This window comes from Rhipicephalus microplus, chromosome 3 (genome assembly GCF_043290135.1).
Source record: "Rhipicephalus microplus isolate Deutch F79 chromosome 3, USDA_Rmic, whole genome shotgun sequence".
Classification (NCBI taxonomy): Eukaryota; Metazoa; Arthropoda; class Arachnida; order Ixodida; family Ixodidae; genus Rhipicephalus; species Rhipicephalus microplus.
Window position 1 is genome coordinate 72528636 of NC_134702.1, and position 22028 is coordinate 72550663.

At 45.9% G+C, this 22028-nt stretch overlaps 1 protein-coding gene and 29 non-coding genes across 30 annotated transcripts in view; all 30 read left to right on the plus strand.

Annotated features, from left to right (window-relative positions):
* The window catches only part of LOC142803787 (uncharacterized), a 373950-nt gene that overhangs the window by 81441 nt on the left and 270481 nt on the right, over positions 1 to 22028 (plus strand). The window lies entirely within an intron of this gene.
* On the plus strand, positions 656 to 745 carry TRNAY-GUA (transfer RNA tyrosine (anticodon GUA)). Its single transcript is given in 2 exon segments — positions 656 to 692; positions 710 to 745. It is a non-coding gene; the product is annotated as a tRNA-Tyr (tRNA).
* TRNAY-GUA (transfer RNA tyrosine (anticodon GUA)) lies at positions 1447 to 1536 on the plus strand. The gene is given in 2 exon segments: positions 1447 to 1483; positions 1501 to 1536. It is a non-coding gene; the product is annotated as a tRNA-Tyr (tRNA).
* On the plus strand, positions 2639 to 2728 carry TRNAY-GUA (transfer RNA tyrosine (anticodon GUA)). The gene is given in 2 exon segments: positions 2639 to 2675; positions 2693 to 2728. It is a non-coding gene; the product is annotated as a tRNA-Tyr (tRNA).
* Positions 3033 to 3122, plus strand: TRNAY-GUA (transfer RNA tyrosine (anticodon GUA)). The gene is given in 2 exon segments: positions 3033 to 3069; positions 3087 to 3122. It is a non-coding gene; the product is annotated as a tRNA-Tyr (tRNA).
* TRNAY-GUA (transfer RNA tyrosine (anticodon GUA)) lies at positions 3428 to 3517 on the plus strand. Its single transcript is given in 2 exon segments — positions 3428 to 3464; positions 3482 to 3517. It is a non-coding gene; the product is annotated as a tRNA-Tyr (tRNA).
* On the plus strand, positions 4218 to 4307 carry TRNAY-GUA (transfer RNA tyrosine (anticodon GUA)). The gene is given in 2 exon segments: positions 4218 to 4254; positions 4272 to 4307. It is a non-coding gene; the product is annotated as a tRNA-Tyr (tRNA).
* Positions 4612 to 4701, plus strand: TRNAY-GUA (transfer RNA tyrosine (anticodon GUA)). Its single transcript is given in 2 exon segments — positions 4612 to 4648; positions 4666 to 4701. It is a non-coding gene; the product is annotated as a tRNA-Tyr (tRNA).
* TRNAY-GUA (transfer RNA tyrosine (anticodon GUA)) lies at positions 5007 to 5096 on the plus strand. The gene is given in 2 exon segments: positions 5007 to 5043; positions 5061 to 5096. It is a non-coding gene; the product is annotated as a tRNA-Tyr (tRNA).
* TRNAY-GUA (transfer RNA tyrosine (anticodon GUA)) lies at positions 5401 to 5490 on the plus strand. The gene is given in 2 exon segments: positions 5401 to 5437; positions 5455 to 5490. It is a non-coding gene; the product is annotated as a tRNA-Tyr (tRNA).
* Positions 5796 to 5885, plus strand: TRNAY-GUA (transfer RNA tyrosine (anticodon GUA)). Its single transcript is given in 2 exon segments — positions 5796 to 5832; positions 5850 to 5885. It is a non-coding gene; the product is annotated as a tRNA-Tyr (tRNA).
* Positions 6586 to 6675, plus strand: TRNAY-GUA (transfer RNA tyrosine (anticodon GUA)). The gene is given in 2 exon segments: positions 6586 to 6622; positions 6640 to 6675. It is a non-coding gene; the product is annotated as a tRNA-Tyr (tRNA).
* TRNAY-GUA (transfer RNA tyrosine (anticodon GUA)) lies at positions 6980 to 7069 on the plus strand. The gene is given in 2 exon segments: positions 6980 to 7016; positions 7034 to 7069. It is a non-coding gene; the product is annotated as a tRNA-Tyr (tRNA).
* TRNAY-GUA (transfer RNA tyrosine (anticodon GUA)) lies at positions 8167 to 8256 on the plus strand. The gene is given in 2 exon segments: positions 8167 to 8203; positions 8221 to 8256. It is a non-coding gene; the product is annotated as a tRNA-Tyr (tRNA).
* TRNAY-GUA (transfer RNA tyrosine (anticodon GUA)) lies at positions 8957 to 9046 on the plus strand. The gene is given in 2 exon segments: positions 8957 to 8993; positions 9011 to 9046. It is a non-coding gene; the product is annotated as a tRNA-Tyr (tRNA).
* Positions 9351 to 9440, plus strand: TRNAY-GUA (transfer RNA tyrosine (anticodon GUA)). Its single transcript is given in 2 exon segments — positions 9351 to 9387; positions 9405 to 9440. It is a non-coding gene; the product is annotated as a tRNA-Tyr (tRNA).
* Positions 10141 to 10230, plus strand: TRNAY-GUA (transfer RNA tyrosine (anticodon GUA)). Its single transcript is given in 2 exon segments — positions 10141 to 10177; positions 10195 to 10230. It is a non-coding gene; the product is annotated as a tRNA-Tyr (tRNA).
* Positions 10931 to 11020, plus strand: TRNAY-GUA (transfer RNA tyrosine (anticodon GUA)). Its single transcript is given in 2 exon segments — positions 10931 to 10967; positions 10985 to 11020. It is a non-coding gene; the product is annotated as a tRNA-Tyr (tRNA).
* On the plus strand, positions 11325 to 11414 carry TRNAY-GUA (transfer RNA tyrosine (anticodon GUA)). Its single transcript is given in 2 exon segments — positions 11325 to 11361; positions 11379 to 11414. It is a non-coding gene; the product is annotated as a tRNA-Tyr (tRNA).
* TRNAY-GUA (transfer RNA tyrosine (anticodon GUA)) lies at positions 12512 to 12601 on the plus strand. Its single transcript is given in 2 exon segments — positions 12512 to 12548; positions 12566 to 12601. It is a non-coding gene; the product is annotated as a tRNA-Tyr (tRNA).
* TRNAY-GUA (transfer RNA tyrosine (anticodon GUA)) lies at positions 13704 to 13793 on the plus strand. Its single transcript is given in 2 exon segments — positions 13704 to 13740; positions 13758 to 13793. It is a non-coding gene; the product is annotated as a tRNA-Tyr (tRNA).
* Positions 14891 to 14980, plus strand: TRNAY-GUA (transfer RNA tyrosine (anticodon GUA)). Its single transcript is given in 2 exon segments — positions 14891 to 14927; positions 14945 to 14980. It is a non-coding gene; the product is annotated as a tRNA-Tyr (tRNA).
* On the plus strand, positions 16083 to 16172 carry TRNAY-GUA (transfer RNA tyrosine (anticodon GUA)). Its single transcript is given in 2 exon segments — positions 16083 to 16119; positions 16137 to 16172. It is a non-coding gene; the product is annotated as a tRNA-Tyr (tRNA).
* TRNAY-GUA (transfer RNA tyrosine (anticodon GUA)) lies at positions 17270 to 17359 on the plus strand. The gene is given in 2 exon segments: positions 17270 to 17306; positions 17324 to 17359. It is a non-coding gene; the product is annotated as a tRNA-Tyr (tRNA).
* On the plus strand, positions 17665 to 17754 carry TRNAD-GUC (transfer RNA aspartic acid (anticodon GUC)). Its single transcript is given in 2 exon segments — positions 17665 to 17701; positions 17719 to 17754. It is a non-coding gene; the product is annotated as a tRNA-Asp (tRNA).
* TRNAY-GUA (transfer RNA tyrosine (anticodon GUA)) lies at positions 18064 to 18153 on the plus strand. The gene is given in 2 exon segments: positions 18064 to 18100; positions 18118 to 18153. It is a non-coding gene; the product is annotated as a tRNA-Tyr (tRNA).
* On the plus strand, positions 18853 to 18942 carry TRNAY-GUA (transfer RNA tyrosine (anticodon GUA)). Its single transcript is given in 2 exon segments — positions 18853 to 18889; positions 18907 to 18942. It is a non-coding gene; the product is annotated as a tRNA-Tyr (tRNA).
* On the plus strand, positions 19247 to 19336 carry TRNAY-GUA (transfer RNA tyrosine (anticodon GUA)). The gene is given in 2 exon segments: positions 19247 to 19283; positions 19301 to 19336. It is a non-coding gene; the product is annotated as a tRNA-Tyr (tRNA).
* TRNAY-GUA (transfer RNA tyrosine (anticodon GUA)) lies at positions 20434 to 20523 on the plus strand. Its single transcript is given in 2 exon segments — positions 20434 to 20470; positions 20488 to 20523. It is a non-coding gene; the product is annotated as a tRNA-Tyr (tRNA).
* On the plus strand, positions 21626 to 21715 carry TRNAY-GUA (transfer RNA tyrosine (anticodon GUA)). Its single transcript is given in 2 exon segments — positions 21626 to 21662; positions 21680 to 21715. It is a non-coding gene; the product is annotated as a tRNA-Tyr (tRNA).

Below are 22028 nucleotides of genomic sequence, written 5' to 3' on the forward strand. Positions count from 1 at the left end.
CATGTGCAGCACCATAATGTACCAAGTGAATTAGAACATTTCATACGCGTCGCGAAGTGTGCTGGCACCCAAAGTTTATATGCGAGACGATTGGGAAGGTTGCAGACACGTCGCAGTTTTACTAGCATCGGGGGTAAACACGCGTGAGTGGGTAAGCAAATGTCATGCAGCTTCATGGTTCTCGTTATATCGTCAGCCTTTATACTGCCTGCGATTCCTTCGGCATAAAGGATGAATCAGCGCCTTGGTACCGCCATCTTCCGTCGATAGCTCAGTTGGCAGAGCGGTGGACTGTAGAGGTTCCAACTGCGGACATTTATAGGTCGCTGGTTAAATCTGGCTCGACGGACCTAGCTTTTTTTAATCTTTATGTTTTAATTTGTGATTTATTGCTACATGTGCAGCACCATAATGTATAAAGTGAATTAGAACAAGTCATACGCGTCACAAAGTGTGCTGGCACCCAAAGTTTATATGCGAGACGATTGGGAAGGTTGTAGAAACGTCGCCATTTTACTAGCATCGGGGGTAAATACGCGTGAGAAGGTAATTAAATATCATGCAGCTTCATGATTCTCTTTATTTCGTCAGCCGCAATACTGCCTGCGATCCCTCCGGCATAAAGGATGAATCAGCGCCTTGGTACCGCCATCTTCCGTCGATATCTCAGTTGGTAGAGCGGTGGACTGTAGAGGTTCCAACTGCGGACATCCATAGGTCGTTGGTTCGAATCCGGCTCGACGGAGCAAGCTTTTTCATTCTTTATGTTTTAATTAGTTATTTATTGCCACTTGTGCAGCACCATATTGTACCAAGTGAATTAGAACATGTCATACGCGTCGCGAAGTGTGCTGGCACCCAAAGTTTATATGCGAGACGATTAGGGAGGTTGCAGAAACGTTGCAGTTTTACTAGCATCGGGGGTAAATACGCGTGAGTGGGTGAGCAAATGTCACGCAGCTTCATGGTTCTCGTTATATCGTCAGCCTTTATACTGCCTGCGATTCCTTCGGCATAAAGGATGAATCAGCGCCGTAGTACTGCTGTATTCTGTCGATAGCTCAGTTGGTAGAACGGTGGACTGTCGAGGTTCGAACTACGGACATCCGTAGGTCGCTGGTTCGAATCCGGCTCAACGGAGCAATCTTTTTGTTTTTTTTCTTCATGTTTTATCAGTGCTTTATTGCCACATGTGCAGCAGCATAACGTACAAAGTGAATAAAACATGTCATACGCGACACAAAGTGTGCTGGCACCCAAAGTTTATATGCGAGACGATTGGGAAAGTTGCAGAAACGGCGCAGTTTTACTAGCATCGGGGGTAAATACGCGTGAGTGGGTAAGTAAATGTCATGCAGCTTCATGGTTCTCGTTATTTCGTCAGCCTTTATACTGCCTGCGATTTTCGGCATAAAGGATGAATCAGCGCCGGAGTACCGCCATCTGCCGTCGATAGCTCAGTTGATAGAGCGGTGGACTGTATAGGTTTTAACTGCGTACATCCATAGGTCGCTGGTTCGAATCCGGCTCGACGGAGCAAGCTTTTTTGTGGTATTCTTTATGTTTCAATTAGTGATTTATTGCCACATGGCAGCACCATAATGTATAAAGTGAATTAGAACATGTCATACGCGTCACAAAGTGTGCTGGCAGCCAAAGTTTATATGCGAGACGATTGGGAAGGTTGAAGGAACGTCGCCATTTTACTAGATCGGGGGTAAATACGCGTGAGAAGGTAATTAAATGTCATGCAGCTTCATGGTTCTTCTCTTTATTTCGTCAGCCGCAATACTGCCTGCGATCCCTTCGGCATAAAGGATGAATAAGCGCCTTGATACCGCCATCTTCCGTCGATAGCTCAGTTGATAGAGCGGTGGACTGTATAGGTTTTAACTGCGTACATCCATAGGTCGCTGGTTCGAATGCGGCTCAACGGAGCAATCTTTTTTGTTTTTTCTTCATGTTTATCAGTGATTTATTGCCACATGTGCAGCACCATAACGTACAAAGTGAATAAAACATGTCATACGCGACACAAAGTGTGCTGGCACCCAAAGTTTACATGCGAAACGATTGGAAAGGTTGTAGAAACGTCGCCATTTTACTAGCATCGGGGGTAAATACGCGTGAGAAGGTAATTAAATGTCATGCAGCTTCTTGGTTCTCGTTATTTCGTCAGCCTCAATACTGCCTGCGATCCCTTCGGCATAAAGGATGAATCAGCGCCTTGGCACTGCCATCTTCCGCCGAAAGCTCAGTGAATAGAGCGGTGGACTGTAGAGCTTCCAATTGCGGACATCCATAGGTCGCTGGTTCGAATCCGGCTCGACGGAGCAAACTTCTTTATTCTTTATGTTTTAATAAATGATTTATTTCCACATGCGAAGCACCATAATGTACCAAGTGGATTAGAACATGTCATACGGGTCGCGAAGTGTGCTGGCACCCAAAGTTTATATGCGAGACGATTGGGAAGGTTGCAGAAACGTCGCAGTTTTACTAGCATTGGGGGTAAATACGCGTGAGTGGGTAAGTAAATGTCATGCAGCTTCATGGTTCTCGTTATTTCATCAGCCTCAATACTGCCTGTGATCCCTTCGGCATAAACGATGAATCAGCGCCTTGGTACCGCCATCTTCCGTCGATAGCTCAGTTGGTAGAGCGGTTGACTGTAGAGGTTCCAACTGCGGATATCCGTAGGTCGTTGGTTCGAATCCGGCTCGACGGAGCAAGCTTTTTTATTCTTTATGTTTTAATTAGTGATTTATTGCCACATGTGCAGCACCATAATGTACAAAGTGAATAAAACATGTCATACGCGTCACAAAGTGTGCTGGCACCCAAAGTTTAGATGCGAGACAATTGGGAAGGTTGTAGAAACGTCGCCATTTTACTAGCATCGGGGGTAAATACGCGTGAGAAGGTAATTAAATGTCATGCAGCTTCATGGCCCTCTTCATTTCGTCAGCCGCAACACTGCCTGCGAACCCTTCGGCATAAAGGATGAATCAGCGCCTTGGTACCGCCATCTTCCGTCGATAGCTCAGTGTGTAGAGCGGTGGACTGTAGAGGTTCCAACTGCGGACATCCATAGGTCGCTGGTTCGAATCCGGCTCGACGGAGCAAGCTTTTTTATTCTTTATGTTTTAAATAGTGATTTATTGCCACATGTGCAGCACCATAATGTACCAAGACAATTAGAACATGTCATACGCGTCATGAAGTGTGCTGGCACCCAAAGTTTATATGCGAGACGATTGGGAAGGTTGTAGAAACGTCGCCATTTTACTAGCATTGTGGGTAAATACGCGTGAGAAGGTAATTAAATGTCATGCAGCTTCATGGTTCTCGTTATTTCGTCAGCCTCAATACTGCCTGCGATCCCTTCGGCATAAAGGACGAACCAGCGCCTTGGTACCGCCATCTTCCGTCGATAGCTCAGTTGGCAGAGCGGTGGACTGTAGAGGTTCCAACTGCGGACATCCATAGGTCGCTGGTTCGAATCCGGCTCGACGGACCTAGCTTTTTTATTCTTTATGTTTTAATTAGTGATTTATTGCTACATGTGCAGCACCATATTGTATAAAGTGAATTAGAACATGTCATACGCGTCACAAAGTGTGCTGGCACCCAAAGTTTACATGCGAAACGATTGGAAAGGTTGTAGAAACGTCGCCATTTTACTAGCATCGGGGGTAAATACGCGTGAGAAGGTCATTAAATGTCATGCAGCTTCATGGTTCTCGTTATTTCGTCAGCCTCAATACTGCCTGCGATCCCTTCGGCATAAAGGATGAATCAGCGCCTTGGCACTGCCATCTTCCGCCGAAAGCTCAGTTAATAGAGTGGTGGACTGTAGAGCTTCCAATTGCGGACATCCATAGGTCGCTGGTTCGAATCCGGCTCGACGGAGCAAACTTCTTTATTCTTTATGTTTTAATAAATGATTTATTTCCACATGTGAAGCACCATAATGTACCAAGTGGATTAGAACATGTCATACGGGTCGCGAAGTGTGCTGGCACCCAAAGTTTATATGCGAGACGATTGGGAAGGTTGCAGAAACGTCGCAGTTTTACTAGCATTGGGGGTAAATACGCGTGAGTGGGTAAGTAAATGTCATGCAGCTTCATGGTTCTCGTTATTTCATCAGCCTCAATACTGCCTGCGATCCCTTCGGCATAAAGGATGAATCAGCGCCTTGGTACCGCCATCTTCCGTCGATAGCTCAGTTGGTAGAGCGGTTGACTGTAGAGGTTCCAACTGCGGATATCCGTAGGTCGTTGGTTCGAATCCGGCTCGACGGAGCAAGCTTTTTTATTCTTTATGTTTTAATTAGTGATTTATTGCCACATGTGCAGCACCATAATGTACAAAGTGAATAAAACATGTCATACGCGTCACAAAGTGTGCTGGCACCCAAAGTTTATATGCGAGACGATTGGGAAGGTTGTAGAAACGTCGCCATTTTACTAGCATCGGGGGTAAATACGCATGAGAAGGTAATTAAATGTCATGCAGCTTCATGGCCCTCTTCATTTCGTCAGCCGCAATACTGCCTGCGAACCCTTCGGCATAAAGGATGAATCAGCGCCTTGGTGCCGCCATCTTCCGTCGATAGCTCAGTTGGTAGAGCGGTGGACTGTAGAGGTTCCAACTTCGGACATCCATAGGTCGCTGGTTCAAATCCGGCTCGACGGAGCAAGCTTTTTTATTCTCTATGTTTTAATTAGTGATTTATTGCCACTTGTGCAGCACCATAATGTACCAAGACAATTAGAACATGTCATACGCGTCGCGAAGTGTGCTGGCACCCAAAGTTTATATGCGAGACGATTGGGAAGGTTGCAGAAACGTCGCAGTATTACTAGCATCGGTGGTAAATACGCGTGAGTGGGTAAGTAAATGTCATGCAGCTTCATGGTTCTCGTTATTTCATCAGCCTCAATACTGCCTGTGATCCCTTCGGCATAAACGATGAATCAGCGCCTTGGTACCGCCATCTTCCGTCGATAGCTCAGTTGGTAGAGCGGTTGACTGTAGAGGTTCCAACTGCGGATATCCGTAGGTCGTTGGTTCGAATCCGGCTCGACGGAGCAAGCTTTTTTATTCTTTATGTTTTAATTAGTGATTTATTGCCACATGTGCAGCACCATAATGTACAAAGTGAATAAAACATGTCATACGCGTCACAAAGTGTGCTGGCACCCAAAGTTTAGATGCGAGACAATTGGGAAGGTTGTAGAAACGTCGCCATTTTACTAGCATCGGGGGTAAATACGCGTGAGAAGGTAATTAAATGTCATGCAGCTTCATGGCCCTCTTCATTTCGTCAGCCGCAACACTGCCTGCGAACCCTTCGGCATAAAGGATGAATCAGCGCCTTGGTACCGCCATCTTCCGTCGATAGCTCAGTGTGTAGAGCGGTGGACTGTAGAGGTTCCAACTGCGGACATCCATAGGTCGCTGGTTCGAATCCGGCTCGACGGAGCAAGCTTTTTTATTCTTTATGTTTTAAATAGTGATTTATTGCCACATGTGCAGCACCATAATGTACCAAGACAATTAGAACATGTCATACGCGTCATGAAGTGTGCTGGCACCCAAAGTTTATATGCGAGACGATTGGGAAGGTTGTAGAAACGTCGCCATTTTACTAGCATTGTGGGTAAATACGCGTGAGAAGGTAATTAAATGTCATGCAGCTTCATGGTTCTCGTTATTTCGTCAGCCTCAATACTGCCTGCGATCCCTTCGGCATAAAGGACGAACCAGCGCCTTGGTACCGCCATCTTCCGTCGATAGCTCAGTTGGCAGAGCGGTGGACTGTAGAGGTTCCAACTGCGGACATCCATAGGTCGCTGGTTCGAATCCGGCTCGACGGACCTAGCTTTTTTATTCTTTATGTTTTAATTAGTGATTTATTGCTACATGTGCAGCACCATATTGTATAAAGTGAATTAGAACATGTCATACGCGTCACAAAGTGTGCTGGCACCCAAAGTTTACATGCGAAACGATTGGAAAGGTTGTAGAAACGTCGCCATTTTACTAGCATCGGGGGTAAATACGCGTGAGAAGGTCATTAAATGTCATGCAGCTTCATGGTTCTCGTTATTTCGTCAGCCTCAATACTGCCTGCGATCCCTTCGGCATAAAGGATGAATCAGCGCCTTGGCACTGCCATCTTCCGCCGAAAGCTCAGTTAATAGAGTGGTGGACTGTAGAGCTTCCAATTGCGGACATCCATAGGTCGCTGGTTCGAATCCGGCTCGACGGAGCAAACTTCTTTATTCTTTATGTTTTAATAAATGATTTATTTCCACATGTGAAGCACCATAATGTACCAAGTGGACTAGAACATGTCATACGGGTCGCGAAGTGTGCTGGCACCCAAAGTTTATATGCGAGACGATTGGGAAGGTTGCAGAAACGTCGCAGTTTTACTAGCATTGGGGGTAAATACGCGTGAGTGGGTAAGTAAATGTCATGCAGCTTCATGGTTCTCGTTATTTCATCAGCCTCAATACTGCCTGCGATCCCTTCGGCATAAAGGATGAATCAGCGCCTTGGTACCGCCATCTTCCGTCGATAGCTCAGTTGGTAGAGCGGTTGACTGTAGAGGTTCCAACTGCGGATATCCATAGGTCGCTGGTTCGAATCCGGCTCGACGGAGCAAGCTTTTTTATTCTTTATGTTTTAATTAGTGATTTATTGCCACATGTGCAGCACCATAATGTACAAAGTGAATAAAACATGTCATACGCGTCACAAAGTGTGCTGGCACCCAAAGTTTATATGCGAGACGATTGGGAAGGTTGTAGAAACGTCGCCATTTTACTAGCATCGGGGGTAAATACGCATGAGAAGGTAATTAAATGTCATGCAGCTTCATGGCCCTCTTCATTTCGTCAGCCGCAATACTGCCTGCGAACCCTTCGGCATAAAGGATGAATCAGCGCCTTGGTGCCGCCATCTTCCGTCGATAGCTCAGTTGGTAGAGCGGTGGACTGTAGAGGTTCCAACTTCGGACATCCATAGGTCGCTGGTTCAAATCCGGCTCGACGGAGCAAGCTTTTTTATTCTCTATGTTTTAATTAGTGATTTATTGCCACTTGTGCAGCACCATAATGTACCAAGACAATTAGAACATGTCATACGCGTCGCGAAGTGTGCTGGCACCCAAAGTTTATATGCGAGACGATTGGGAAGGTTGCAGAAACGTCGCAGTATTACTAGCATCGGTGGTAAATACGCGTGAGTGGGTAAGCAATTGTCATGCAGCTTCATGGTTCTCGTTATATCGTCAGCCTTTATACTGCCTGCGATTCCTTCGGCATAAAGGATGAATCAGCGCCGTAGTACTGCCATCTTCTGTCGATAGATCGGTTGGTAGAACGGTGGACTGTCGAGGTTCGAACTGCGGACACCCGTAGGTCGCTGGTTCAAATCCGGCTCAACGGAGCAATCTTTTTTGTTTTTTTCTTCATGTTTATCAGTGATTTATTGCCACATGTGCAGCACCATAACGTACAAAGTGAATAAAACATGTCATACGCGACACAAAGTGTGCTGGCACCCAAAGTTTACATGCAAAACGATTGGAAAGGTTGTAGAAACGTCGCCATTTTACTAGCATCGGGGGTAAATACGCGTGAGAAGGTCATTAAATGTCATGCAGCTTCATGGTTCTCGTTATTTCGTCAGCCTCAATACTGCCTGCGATCCCTTCGGCATAAAGGATGAATCAGCGCCTTGGCACTGCCATCTTCCGCCGAAAGCTCAGTTAATAGAGTGGTGGACTGTAGAGCTTCCAATTGCGGACATCCATAGGTCGCTGGTTCGAATCCGGCTCGACGGAGCAAACTTCTTTATTCTTTATGTTTTAATAAATGATTTATTTCCACATGTGAAGCACCATAATGTACCAAGTGGATTAGAACATGTCATACGGGTCGCGAAGTGTGCTGGCACCCAAAGTTTATATGCGAGACGATTGGGAAGGTTGCAGAAACGTCGCAGTTTTACTAGCATTGGGGGTAAATACGCGTGAGTGGGTAAGTAAATGTCATGCAGCTTCATGGTTCTCGTTATTTCATCAGCCTCAATACTGCCTGCGATCCCTTCGGCATAAAGGACGAACCAGCGCCTTGGTACCGCCATCTTCCGTCGATAGCTCAGTTGGCAGAGCGGTGGACTGTAGAGGTTCCAACTGCGGACATCCATAGGTCGCTGGTTCGAATCCGGCTCGACGGACCTAGCTTTTTTATTCTTTATGTTTTAATTAGTGATTTATTGCTACATGTGCAGCACCATATTGTATAAAGTGAATTAGAACATGTCATACGCGTCACAAAGTGTGCTGGCACCCAAAGTTTACATGCGAAACGATTGGAAAGGTTGTAGAAACGTCGCCATTTTACTAGCATCGGGGGTAAATACGCGTGAGAAGGTCATTAAATGTCATGCAGCTTTATGGTTCTCGTTATTTCGTCAGCCTCAATACTGCCTGCGATCCCTTCGGCATAAAGGATGAATCAGCGCCTTGGCACTGCCATCTTCCGCCGAAAGCTCAGTTAATAGAGTGGTGGACTGTAGAGCTTCCAATTGCGGACATCCATAGGTCGCTGGTTCGAATCCGGCTCGACGGAGCAAACTTCTTTATTCTTTATGTTTTAATAAATGATTTATTTCCACATGTGAAGCACCATAATGTACCAAATGGATTAGAACATGTCATACGGGTCGCGAAGTGTGCTGGCACCCAAAGTTTATATGCGAGACGATTGGGAAGGTTGCAGAAACGTCGCAGTTTTACTAGCATTGGGGGTAAATACGCGTGAGTGGGTAAGTAAATGTCATGCAGCTTCATGGTTCTCGTTATTTCATCAGCCTCAATACTGCCTGCGATCCCTTCGGCATAAAGGATGAATCAGCGCCTTGGTACCGCCATCTTCCGTCGATAGCTCAGTTGGTAGAGCGGTTGACTGTAGAGGTTCCAACTGCGGATATCCATAGGTCGCTGGTTCGAATCCGGCTCGACGGAGCAAGCTTTTTTATTCTTTATGTTTTAATTAGTGATTTATTGCCACATGTGCAGCACCATAATGTACAAAGTGAATAAAACATGTCATACGCGTCACAAAGTGTGCTGGCACCCAAAGTTTATATGCGAGACGATTGGGAAGGTTGTAGAAACGTCGCCATTTTACTAGCATCGGGGGTAAATACGCATGAGAAGGTAATTAAATGTCATGCAGCTTCATGGCCCTCTTCATTTCGTCAGCCGCAATACTGCCTGCGAACCCTTCGGCATAAAGGATGAATCAGCGCCTTGGTGCCGCCATCTTCCGTCGATAGCTCAGTTGGTAGAGCGGTGGACTGTAGAGGTTCCAACTTCGGACATCCATAGGTCGCTGGTTCAAATCCGGCTCGACGGAGCAAGCTTTTTTATTCTCTATGTTTTAATTAGTGATTTATTGCCACTTGTGCAGCACCATAATGTACCAAGACAATTAGAACATGTCATACGCGTCGCGAAGTGTGCTGGCACCCAAAGTTTATATGCGAGACGATTGGGAAGGTTGCAGAAACGTCGCAGTATTACTAGCATCGGTGGTAAATACGCGTGAGTGGGTAAGCAATTGTCATGCAGCTTCATGGTTCTCGTTATATCGTCAGCCTTTATACTGCCTGCGATCCCTTCGGCATAAAGGATGAATCAGCGCCTTGGCACTGCCATCTTCCGCCGAAAGCTCAGTTAATAGAGTGGTGGACTGTAGAGCTTCCAATTGCGGACATCCATAGGTCGCTGGTTCGAATCCGGCTCGACGGAGCAAGCTTTTTTATTCTTTATGTTTTAATTAGTGATTTATTGCCACATGTGCAGCACCATAATGTACCAAGACAATTAGAACATGTCATACGCGTCGCGAAGTGTGCTGGCACCCAAAGTTTATATGCGAGACGATTGGGAAGGTTGTAGAAACGTCGCCATTTTACTAGCATTGTGGGTAAATACGCGTGAAAAGGTAATTAAATGTCATGCAGCTTCATGGTTCTCGTTATTTCGTCAGCCTCAATACTGCCTGCGATCCCTTCGGCATAAAGGACGAACCAGCGCCTTGGTACCGCCATCTTCCGTCGATAGCTCAGTTGGCAGAGCGGTGGACTGTAGAGGTTCCAACTGCGGACATCCATAGGTCGCTGGTTCGAATCCGGCTCGACGGACCTAGCTTTTTTATTCTTTATGTTTTAATTAGTGATTTATTGCTACATGTGCAGCACCATATTGTATAAAGTGAATTAGAACATGTCATACGCGTCACAAAGTGTGCTGGCACCCAAAGTTTACATGCGAAACGATTGGAAAGGTTGTAGAAACGTCGCCATTTTACTAGCATCGGGGGTAAATACGCGTGAGAAGGTCATTAAATGTCATGCAGCTTCATGGTTCTCGTTATTTCGTCAGCCTCAATACTGCCTGCGATCCCTTCGGCATAAAGGATGAATCAGCGCCTTGGCACTGCCATCTTCCGCCGAAAGCTCAGTTAATAGAGTGGTGGACTGTAGAGCTTCCAATTGCGGACATCCATAGGTCGCTGGTTCGAATCCGGCTCGACGGAGCAAACTTCTTTATTCTTTATGTTTTAATAAATGATTTATTTCCACATGTGAAGCACCATAATGTACCAAGTGGATTAGAACATGTCATACGGGTCGCGAAGTGTGCTGGCACCCAAAGTTTATATGCGAGACGATTGGGAAGGTTGCAGAAACGTCGCAGTTTTACTAGCATTGGGGGTAAATACGCGTGAGTGGGTAAGTAAATGTCATGCAGCTTCATGGTTCTCGTTATTGCATCAGCCTCAATACTGCCTGCGATCCCTTCGGCATAAAGGATGAATCAGCGCCTTGGTACCGCCATCTTCCGTCGATAGCTCAGTTGGTAGAGCGGTTGACTGTAGAGGTTCCAACTGCGGATATCCATAGGTCGCTGGTTCGAATCCGGCTCGACGGAGCAAGCTTTTTTATTCTTTATGTTTTAATTAGTGATTTATTGCCACATGTGCAGCACCATAATGTACAAAGTGAATAAAACATGTCATACGCGTCACAAAGTGTGCTGGCACCCAAAGTTTATATGCGAGACGATTGGGAAGGTTGTAAAAACGTCGCCATTTTACTAGCATCGGGGGTAAATACGCATGAGAAGGTAATTAAATGTCATGCAGCTTCATGGCCTTCTTCATTTCGTCAGCCGCAATACTGCCTGCGAACCCTTCGGCATAAAGGATGAATCAGCGCCTTGGTGCCGCCATCTTCCGTCGATAGCTCAGTTGGTAGAGCGGTGGACTGTAGAGGTTCCAACTGCGGACATCCATAGGTCGCTGGTTCAAATCCGGCTCGACGGAGCAAGCTTTTTTATTCTTTATGTTTTAATTAGTGATTTATTGCCACTTGTGCAGCACCATAATGTACCAAGACAATTAGAACATGTCATACGCGTCGCGAAGTGTGCTGGCACCCAAAGTTTATATGCGAGACGATTGGGAAGGTTGCAGAAACGTCGCAGTTTTACTAGCATCGGTGGTAAATACGCGTGAGTGGGTAAGCAATTGTCATGCAGCTTCATGGTTCTCGTTATATCGTCAGCCTTTATACTGCCTGCGATTCCTTCGGCATAAAGGATGAATCAGCGCCGTAGTACTGCCATCTTCCGTCGATAGATCAGTTGGTAGAACGGTGGACTGTCGAGGTTCGAACTGCGGACACCCGTAGGTCGCTGGTTCGAATCCGGCTCAACGGAGCAATCTTTTTTGTTTTTTTCTTCATGTTTATCAGTGATTTATTGCCACATGTGCAGCACCATAACGTACAAAGTGAATAAAACATGTCATACGCGACACAAACTGTGCTGGCACCCAAAGTTTACATGCGAAACGATTGGAAAGGTTGTAGAAACGTAACCATTTTACTAGCATCGGGGGTAAATACGCGTGAGAAGGTCATTAAATGTCATGCAGCTTCATGGTTCTCGTTATTTCGTCAGCCTCAATACTGCCTGCGATCCCTTCGGCATAAAGGATGAATCAGCGCCTTGGCACTGCCATCTTCCGCCGAAAGCTCAGTTAATAGAGTGGTGGACTGTAGAGCTTCCAATTGCGGACATCCATAGGTCGCTGGTTCGAATCCGGCTCGACGGAGCAAACTTCTTTATTCTTTATGTTTTAATAAATGATTTATTTCCACATGTGAAGCACCATAATGTACCAAGTGGATTAGAACATGTCATACGGGTCGCGAAGTGTGCTGGCACCCAAAGTTTATATGCGAGACGATTGGGAAGGTTGCAGAAACGTCGCAGTTTTACTAGCATTGGGGGTAAATACGCGTGAGTGGGTAAGTAAATGTCATGCAGCTTCATGGTTCTCGTTATTTCATCAGCCTCAATACTGCCTGCGATCCCTTCGGCATAAAGGATGAATCAGCGCCTTGGTACCGCCATCTTCCGTCGATAGCTCAGTTGGTAGAGCGGTTGACTGTAGAGGTTCCAACTGCGGACATCCATAGGTCGCTGGTTTGAATCCGGCTCGACGGAGCAAACTTTTTATTCTTTATGTTTTAATTAGTGATTTATTTTCACATGTGCAGCACCATAATGTACCAAGTGGATTAGAACATGTCATACGCGTCGCGAAGTGTGCTGGCACCCAAAGTTTATATGCGAGACGATTGGGAAGGTTGTAGAAACGTCGCCATTTTACTAGCATCAGGAGTAAATACGCGTGAGAAGGTAATTAAATGTCATGCAGCTTCATGGTTCTCGTTATATCGTCAGCCTTTATACTGCCTGCGATTCCTTCGGCATAAAGGATGAATCAGTGCCGTAGTACTGCTATCTTCCGTCGATAGCTCAGTCTGTAGAACGGTGGACTGTAGAAGTTCGAACTGCGGACATCCGTAGGTCGCTGGTTCGAATCCGGCTCAACGGAGCAATCTTTTTTGTTTTTTTCTTCATGTTTTATCAGTATTGTTATTGCCACATGTGCAGCACCATAGCGTACAAAGTGAATAAAACATGTCATACGCGTCGCGAAGTGTGCTGGCACCCAAAGTTTATATGCGAGACGATTGGGAAGGTTGCAGAAACTTCGCAGTTTTACTAGCATCGGGGGTAAATACGCGTGAGTGGGAAACAAAATGTCATGCAGCTTCATGGTTCTCGTTATTTCGTCAGCCTCTATACTGCCTGCGCTTCCTTCGGCATAAAGGATGAATCAGCGCCGTAGTACCGCCATCTGCCGTCGATATCTCAGTTGGTAGAGCGGTGGACTGCATAGGTTTTAACTGCGTACATCCATAGCTCGCTGGTTCGAATCCGGCTCGACAGAGCAAGCTTTTTGTTGTATTGTTTATGTTTTATTTAGTAATATATTGCCACAAGTGCAGCACCAAAATGTATAAAGTGAATTAGAACATGTCATACGCGTCACAAAGTGTGCTGGCACCCAAAGTTTATATGCGAGACGATTGGGAAGGCTGTAGAAACGTCGCCATTTTACTAGCATCGGGGGTAAATACGCGTGAGAAGGTAATTAAATGTCATGCAGCTTCATGGTTCTCGTTATTTCGTCAGCCTCAATACTGCCTGCGATCCCTTCGGCATAAAGGATGAATCAGTGCCTTGGCACCGCAATCTTCCGTCGATAGCTCAGTTGGTAGAGTGGTGGACTGTAGAGGTTCCAACTGCGGACATCCATAGGTCGTTGGTTCGAATCCGGCTCGACGGAGCAAGCTTTTTCATTCTTTATGTTTTAATTAGTTATTTATTGCCACTTGTGCAGCACCATATTGTACCAAGTGAATTAGAACATGTCATACGCGTCGCGAAGTGTGCTGGCACCCAAAGTTTATATGCGAGACGATTGGGAAGGTTGCAGACACGTCGCAGTTTTACTAGCATCGGGGGTAAACACGCGTGAGTGGGTAAGCAAATGTCATGCAGCTTCATGGTTCTCGTTATATCGTCAGCCTTTATACTGCCTGCGATTCCTTCGGCATAAAGGATGAATCAGCGCCGTAGTACTGCCATCTTCCGTCGATAGATCAGTTGGTAGAACGGTGGACTGTCGAGGTTCGAACTGCGGACACCCGTAGGTCGCTGGTTCGAATCCGGCTCAACGGAGCAATCTTTTTTGTTTTTTTCTTCATGTTTATCAGTGATTTATTGCCACATGTGCAGCACCATAACGTACAAAGTGAATAAAACATGTCATACGCGACACAAACTGTGCTGGCACCCAAAGTTTACATGCGAAACGATTGGAAAGGTTGTAGAAACGTAACCATTTTACTAGCATCGGGGGTAAATACGCGTGAGAAGGTCATTAAATGTCATGCAGCTTCATGGTTCTCGTTATTTCGTCAGCCTCAATACTGCCTGCGATCCCTTCGGCATAAAGGATGAATCAGCGCCTTGGCACTGCCATCTTCCGCCGAAAGCTCAGTTAATAGAGTGGTGGACTGTAGAGCTTCCAATTGCGGACATCCATAGGTCGCTGGTTCGAATCCGGCTCGACGGAGCAAACTTCTTTATTCTTTATGTTTTAATAAATGATTTATTTCCACATGTGAAGCACCATAATGTACCAAGTGGATTAGAACATGTCATACGGGTCGCGAAGTGTGCTGGCACCCAAAGTTTATATGCGAGACGATTGGGAAGGTTGCAGAAACGTCGCAGTTTTACTAGCATTGGGGGTAAATACGCGTGAGTGGGTAAGTAAATGTCATGCAGCTTCATGGTTCTCGTTATTTCATCAGCCTCAATACTGCCTGCGATCCCTTCGGCATAAAGGATGAATCAGCGCCTTGGTACCGCCATCTTCCGTCGATAGCTCAGTTGGTAGAGCGGTTGACTGTAGAGGTTCCAACTGCGGACATCCATAGGTCGCTGGTTTGAATCCGGCTCGACGGAGCAAACTTTTTATTCTTTATGTTTTAATTAGTGATTTATTTTCACATGTGCAGCACCATAATGTACCAAGTGGATTAGAACATGTCATACGCGTCGCGAAGTGTGCTGGCACCCAAAGTTTATATGCGAGACGATTGGGAAGGTTGTAGAAACGTCGCCATTTTACTAGCATCAGGAGTAAATACGCGTGAGAAGGTAATTAAATGTCATGCAGCTTCATGGTTCTCGTTATATCGTCAGCCTTTATACTGCCTGCGATTCCTTCGGCATAAAGGATGAATCAGTGCCGTAGTACTGCTATCTTCCGTCGATAGCTCAGTCTGTAGAACGGTGGACTGTAGAAGTTCGAACTGCGGACATCCGTAGGTCGCTGGTTCGAATCCGGCTCAACGGAGCAATCTTTTTTGTTTTTTTCTTCATGTTTTATCAGTATTGTTATTGCCACATGTGCAGCACCATAGCGTACAAAGTGAATAAAACATGTCATACGCGTCGCGAAGTGTGCTGGCACCCAAAGTTTATATGCGAGACGATTGGGAAGGTTGCAGAAACTTCGCAGTTTTACTAGCATCGGGGGTAAATACGCGTGAGTGGGAAACAAAATGTCATGCAGCTTCATGGTTCTCGTTATTTCGTCAGCCTCTATACTGCCTGCGCTTCCTTCGGCATAAAGGATGAATCAGCGCCGTAGTACCGCCATCTGCCGTCGATATCTCAGTTGGTAGAGCGGTGGACTGCATAGGTTTTAACTGCGTACATCCATAGCTCGCTGGTTCGAATCCGGCTCGACAGAGCAAGCTTTTTGTTGTATTGTTTATGTTTTATTTAGTAATATATTGCCACAAGTGCAGCACCAAAATGTATAAAGTGAATTAGAACATGTCATACGCGTCACAAAGTGTGCTGGCACCCAAAGTTTATATGCGAGACGATTGGGAAGGCTGTAGAAACGTCGCCATTTTACTAGCATCGGGGGTAAATACGCGTGAGAAGGTAATTAAATGTCATGCAGCTTCATGGTTCTCGTTATTTCGTCAGCCTCAATACTGCCTGCGATCCCTTCGGCATAAAGGATGAATCAGTGCCTTGGCACCGCAATCTTCCGTCGATAGCTCAGTTGGTAGAGTGGTGGACTGTAGAGGTTCCAACTGCGGACATCCATAGGTCGTTGGTTCGAATCCGGCTCGACGGAGCAAGCTTTTTCATTCTTTATGTTTTAATTAGTTATTTATTGCCACTTGTGCAGCACCATATTGTACCAAGTGAATTAGAACATGTCATACGCGTCGCGAAGTGTGCTGGCACCCAAAGTTTATATGCGAGACGATTGGGAAGGTTGCAGACACGTCGCAGTTTTACTAGCATCGGGGGTAAACACGCGTGAGTGGGTAAGCAAATGTCATGCAGCTTCATGGTTCTCGTTATATCGTCAGCCTTTATACTGCCTGCGATTCTTTCGGCATAAAGGATGAATCAGCGCCGTAGTACTGCCATCTTCCGTCGATAGCTCAGTTGGTAGAACGGTGGACTGTCGAGGTTCGAACTGCGGACACCCGTAGGTCGCTGGTTCGAATCCGGCTCAACGGAGCAATCTTTTTTGTTTTTTTCTTCATGTTTATCAGTGATTTATTGCCACATGTGCAGCACCATAACGTACAAAGTGAATAAAACATGTCATACGCGACACAAAGTGTGCTGGCACCCAAAGTTTACATGCGAAACGATTGGAAAGGTTGTAGAAACGTCGCCATTTTACTAGCATCGGGGGTAAATACGCGTGAGAAGGTAATTAAATGTCATGCAGCTTCATGGTTCTCGTTATTTCGTCAGCCTCAATACTGCCTGCGATCCCTTCGGCATAAAGGATGAATCAGCGCCTTGGCACTGCCATCTTCCGCCGAAAGCTCAGTTAATAGAGTGGTGGACTGTAGAGCTTCCAATTGCGGACATCCATAGGTCGCTGGTTCGAATCCGGCTCGACGGAGCAAACTTCTTTATTCTTTATGTTTTAATAAATGATTTATTTCCACATGTGAAGCACCATAATGTACCAAGTGGATTAGAACATGTCATACGGGTCGCGAAGTGTGCTGGCACCCGAAGTTTATATGCGAGACGATTGGGAAGGTTGCAGAAACGTCGCAGTTTTACTAGCATTGGGGGTAAATACGCGTGAGTGGGTAAGTAAATGTCATGCAGCTTCATGGTTCTCGTTATTTCATCAGCCTCAATACTGCCTGCGATCCCTTCGGCATAAAGGATGAATCAGCGCCTTGGTACCGCCATCTTCCGTCGATAGCTCAGTTGGTAGAGCGGTTGACTGTAAAGGTTCCAACTGCGGATATCCATAGGTCGCTGGTTCGAATCCGGCTCGACGGAGCAAGCTTTTTTATTCTTTATGTTTTAATTAGTGATTTATTGCCACATGTGCAGCACCATAATGTACCAAGACAATTAGAACATGTCATACGCTTCACGAAGTGTGCTGGCACCCAAAGTTTATATGCGAGACGATTGGGAAGGTTGCAGAAACGTCGCAGTTTTACTAGCATCGGGGGTAAATACGCGTGAGTGGGTAAGCAATTGTCATGCAGCTTCATGGTTCTCGTTATTTCGTCAGCCTTTATACTGCCTGCAATTCCTTCGGCATAAAGGATGAATCAGCGCCGTAGTAATGCTATCTTCCGTCGATAGCTCAGTTGGTAGAACGGTGGACTGTCGAGGTTGGAACTGCGGACATCCGTAGGTCGCTGGTTCGAATCCGGCTCAACGGAGCAATCTTTTTTGTTTTTTTTCTTCATGTTTTATCAGTGCTTTATTGCCACATGTGCAGCAGCATAACGTACAAAGTGAATAAAACATGTCATACGCGACACAAAGTGGGCTGGCACCCAAACTTTATATGCGAGACGATTGCGAAGGTTGCAGAAACGTCGCAGTTTTACTAGCATCGGGGGTAAATACGCGTGAGTGGGTAAGTAAATGTCATGCAGGTTCATGATTCTCGTTATTTCGTCAGCCTCAATACTGCCTGCGATCCCTTCGGCATAAAGGATGAATCAGCGCCTTGGTACCACCATCTTCCGTCGATAGCTCAGTTGGAAGAGCGGTAGACTGTAGAGGTTCCAACTGCGGATATCCATAGGTCGCTGGTTCGAATCCGGCTCGATGGAGCAAGCTTTTTTATTCTTTATGTTTTAATTAGTGATTTATTGCCACATGTGTAGCACTATAATATACAAAGTGAATTAGAACTTGTTATACGCGACGCAAAGCGCGCTGGCACCCAAACTTATATGCGAGACGATTGGGAAGGTTGCAGAAACGTCGCCATTTTACTTGCATCGATGGTAAATACGCGTGAGTGGGTAACAAAATGTCATGCAGCTTCATGGTTCTCGTTATTGCATCAGCCTCAATACTGCCTGCGATCCCTTCGGCATAAAGGATGAATCAGCGCCTTGGCACTGCCATCTTCCGCCGAAAGCTCAGTTAATAGAGTGGTGGACTGTAGAGCTTCCAATTGCGGACATCCATAGGTCGCTGGTTCGAATCCGGCTCGACGGAGCAAACTTCTTTATTCTTTATGTTTTAATAAATGATTTATTTCCACATGTGAAGCACCATAATGTACCAAGTGGATTAGAACATGTCATACGGGTCGCGAAGTGTGCTGGCACCCAAAGTTTATATGCGAGACGATTGGGAAGGTTGCAGAAACGTCGCAGTTTTACTAGCATTGGGGGTAAATACGCGTGAGTGGGTAAGTAAATGTCATGCAGCTTCATGGTTCTCGTTATTGCATCAGCCTCAATACTGCCTGCGATCCCTTCGGCATAAAGGATGAATCAGCGCCTTGGTACCGCCATCTTCCGTCGATAGCTCAGTTGGTAGAGCGGTTGACTGTAGAGGTTCCAACTGCGGATATCCATAGGTCGCTGGTTCGAATCCGGCTCGACGGAGCAAGCTTTTTTATTCTTTATGTTTTAATTAGTGATTTATTGCCACATGTGCAGCACCATAATGTACAAAGTGAATAAAACATGTCATACGCGTCACAAAGTGTGCTGGCACCCAAAGTTTATATGCGAGACGATTGGGAAGGTTGTAAAAACGTCGCCATTTTACTAGCATCGGGGGTAAATACGCATGAGAAGGTAATTAAATGTCATGCAGCTTCATGGCCTTCTTCATTTCGTCAGCCGCAATACTGCCTGCGAACCCTTCGGCATAAAGGATGAATCAGCGCCTTGGTGCCGCCATCTTCCGTCGATAGCTCAGTTGGTAGAGCGGTGGACTGTAGAGGTTCCAACTGCGGACATCCATAGGTCGCTGGTTCAAATCCGGCTCGACGGAGCAAGCTTTTTTATTCTTTATGTTTTAATTAGTGATTTATTGCCACTTGTGCAGCACCATAATGTACCAAGACAATTAGAACATGTCATACGCGTCGCGAAGTGTGCTGGCACCCAAAGTTTATATGCGAGACGATTGGGAAGGTTGCAGAAACGTCGCAGTTTTACTAGCATCGGTGGTAAATACGCGTGAGTGGGTAAGCAATTGTCATGCAGCTTCATGGTTCTCGTTATATCGTCAGCCTTTATACTGCCTGCGATTCCTTCGGCATAAAGGATGAATCAGCGCCGTAGTACTGCCATCTTCCGTCGATAGATCAGTTGGTAGAACGGTGGACTGTCGAGGTTCGAACTGCGGACACCCGTAGGTCGCTGGTTCGAATCCGGCTCAACGGAGCAATCTTTTTTGTTTTTTTCTTCATGTTTATCAGTGATTTATTGCCACATGTGCAGCACCATAACGTACAAAGTGAATAAAACATGTCATACGCGACACAAACTGTGCTGGCACCCAAAGTTTACATGCGAAACGATTGGAAAGGTTGTAGAAACGTCACCATTTTACTAGCATCGGGGGTAAATACGCGTGAGAAGGTCATTAAATGTCATGCAGCTTCATGGTTCTCGTTATTTCGTCAGCCTCAATACTGCCTGCGATCCCTTCGGCATAAAGGATGAATCAGCGCCTTGGCACTGCCATCTTCCGCCGAAAGCTCAGTTAATAGAGTGGTGGACTGTAGAGCTTCCAATTGCGGACATCCATAGGTCGCTGGTTCGAATCCGGCTCGACGGAGCAAACTTCTTTATTCTTTATGTTTTAATAAATGATTTATTTCCACATGTGAAGCACCATAATGTACCAAGTGGATTAGAACATGTCATACGGGTCGCGAAGTGTGCTGGCACCCAAAGTTTATATGCGAGACGATTGGGAAGGTTGCAGAAACGTCGCAGTTTTACTAGCATTGGGGGTAAATACGCGTGAGTGGGTAAGTAAATGTCATGCAGCTTCATGGTTCTCGTTATTTCATCAGCCTCAATACTGCCTGCGATCCCTTCGGCATAAAGGATGAATCAGCGCCTTGGTACCGCCATCTTCCGTCGATAGCTCAGTTGGTAGAGCGGTTGACTGTAGAGGTTCCAACTGCGGACATCCATAGGTCGCTGGTTTGAATCCGGCTCGACGGAGCAAACTTTTTATTCTTTATGTTTTAATTAGTGATTTATTTTCACATGTGCAGCACCATAATGTACCAAGTGGATTAGAACATGTCATACGCGTCGCGAAGTGTGCTGGCACCCAAAGTTTATATGCGAGACGATTGGGAAGGTTGTAGAAACGTCGCCATTTTACTAGCATCAGGAGTAAATACGCGTGAGAAGGTAATTAAATGTCATGCAGCTTCATGGTTCTCGTTATATCGTCAGCCTTTATACTGCCTGCGATTCCTTCGGCATAAAGGATGAATCAGTGCCGTAGTACTGCTATCTTCCGTCGATAGCTCAGTCTGTAGAACGGTGGACTGTAGAAGTTCGAACTGCGGACATCCGTAGGTCGCTGGTTCGAATCCGGCTCAACGGAGCAATCTTTTTTGTTTTTTTCTTCATGTTTTATCAGTATTGTTATTGCCACATGTGCAGCACCATAGCGTACAAAGTGAATAAAACATGTCATACGCGTCGCGAAGTGTGCTGGCACCCAAAGTTTATATGCGAGACGATTGGGAAGGTTGCAGAAACTTCGCAGTTTTACTAGCATCGGGGGTAAATACGCGTGAGTGGGAAACAAAATGTCATGCAGCTTCATGGTTCTCGTTATTTCGTCAGCCTCTATACTGCCTGCGCTTCCTTCGGCATAAAGGATGAATCAGCGCCGTAGTACCGCCATCTGCCGTCGATATCTCAGTTGGTAGAGCGGTGGACTGCATAGGTTTTAACTGCGTACATCCATAGCTCGCTGGTTCGAATCCGGCTCGACAGAGCAAGCTTTTTGTTGTATTGTTTATGTTTTATTTAGTAATATATTGCCACAAGTGCAGCACCAAAATGTATAAAGTGAATTAGAACATGTCATACGCGTCACAAAGTGTGCTGGCACCCAAAGTTTATATGCGAGACGATTGGGAAGGCTGTAGAAACGTCGCCATTTTACTAGCATCGGGGGTAAATACGCGTGAGAAGGTAATTAAATGTCATGCAGCTTCATGGTTCTCGTTATTTCGTCAGCCTCAATACTGCCTGCGATCCCTTCGGCATAAAGGATGAATCAGTGCCTTGGCACCGCAATCTTCCGTCGATAGCTCAGTTGGTAGAGTGGTGGACTGTAGAGGTTCCAACTGCGGACATCCATAGGTCGTTGGTTCGAATCCGGCTCGACGGAGCAAGCTTTTTCATTCTTTATGTTTTAATTAGTTATTTATTGCCACTTGTGCAGCACCATATTGTACCAAGTGAATTAGAACATGTCATACGCGTCGCGAAGTGTGCTGGCACCCAAAGTTTATATGCGAGACGATTGGGAAGGTTGCAGACACGTCGCAGTTTTACTAGCATCGGGGGTAAACACGCGTGAGTGGGTAAGCAAATGTCATGCAGCTTCATGGTTCTCGTTATATCGTCAGCCTTTATACTGCCTGCGATTCTTTCGGCATAAAGGATGAATCAGCGCCGTAGTACTGCCATCTTCCGTCGAT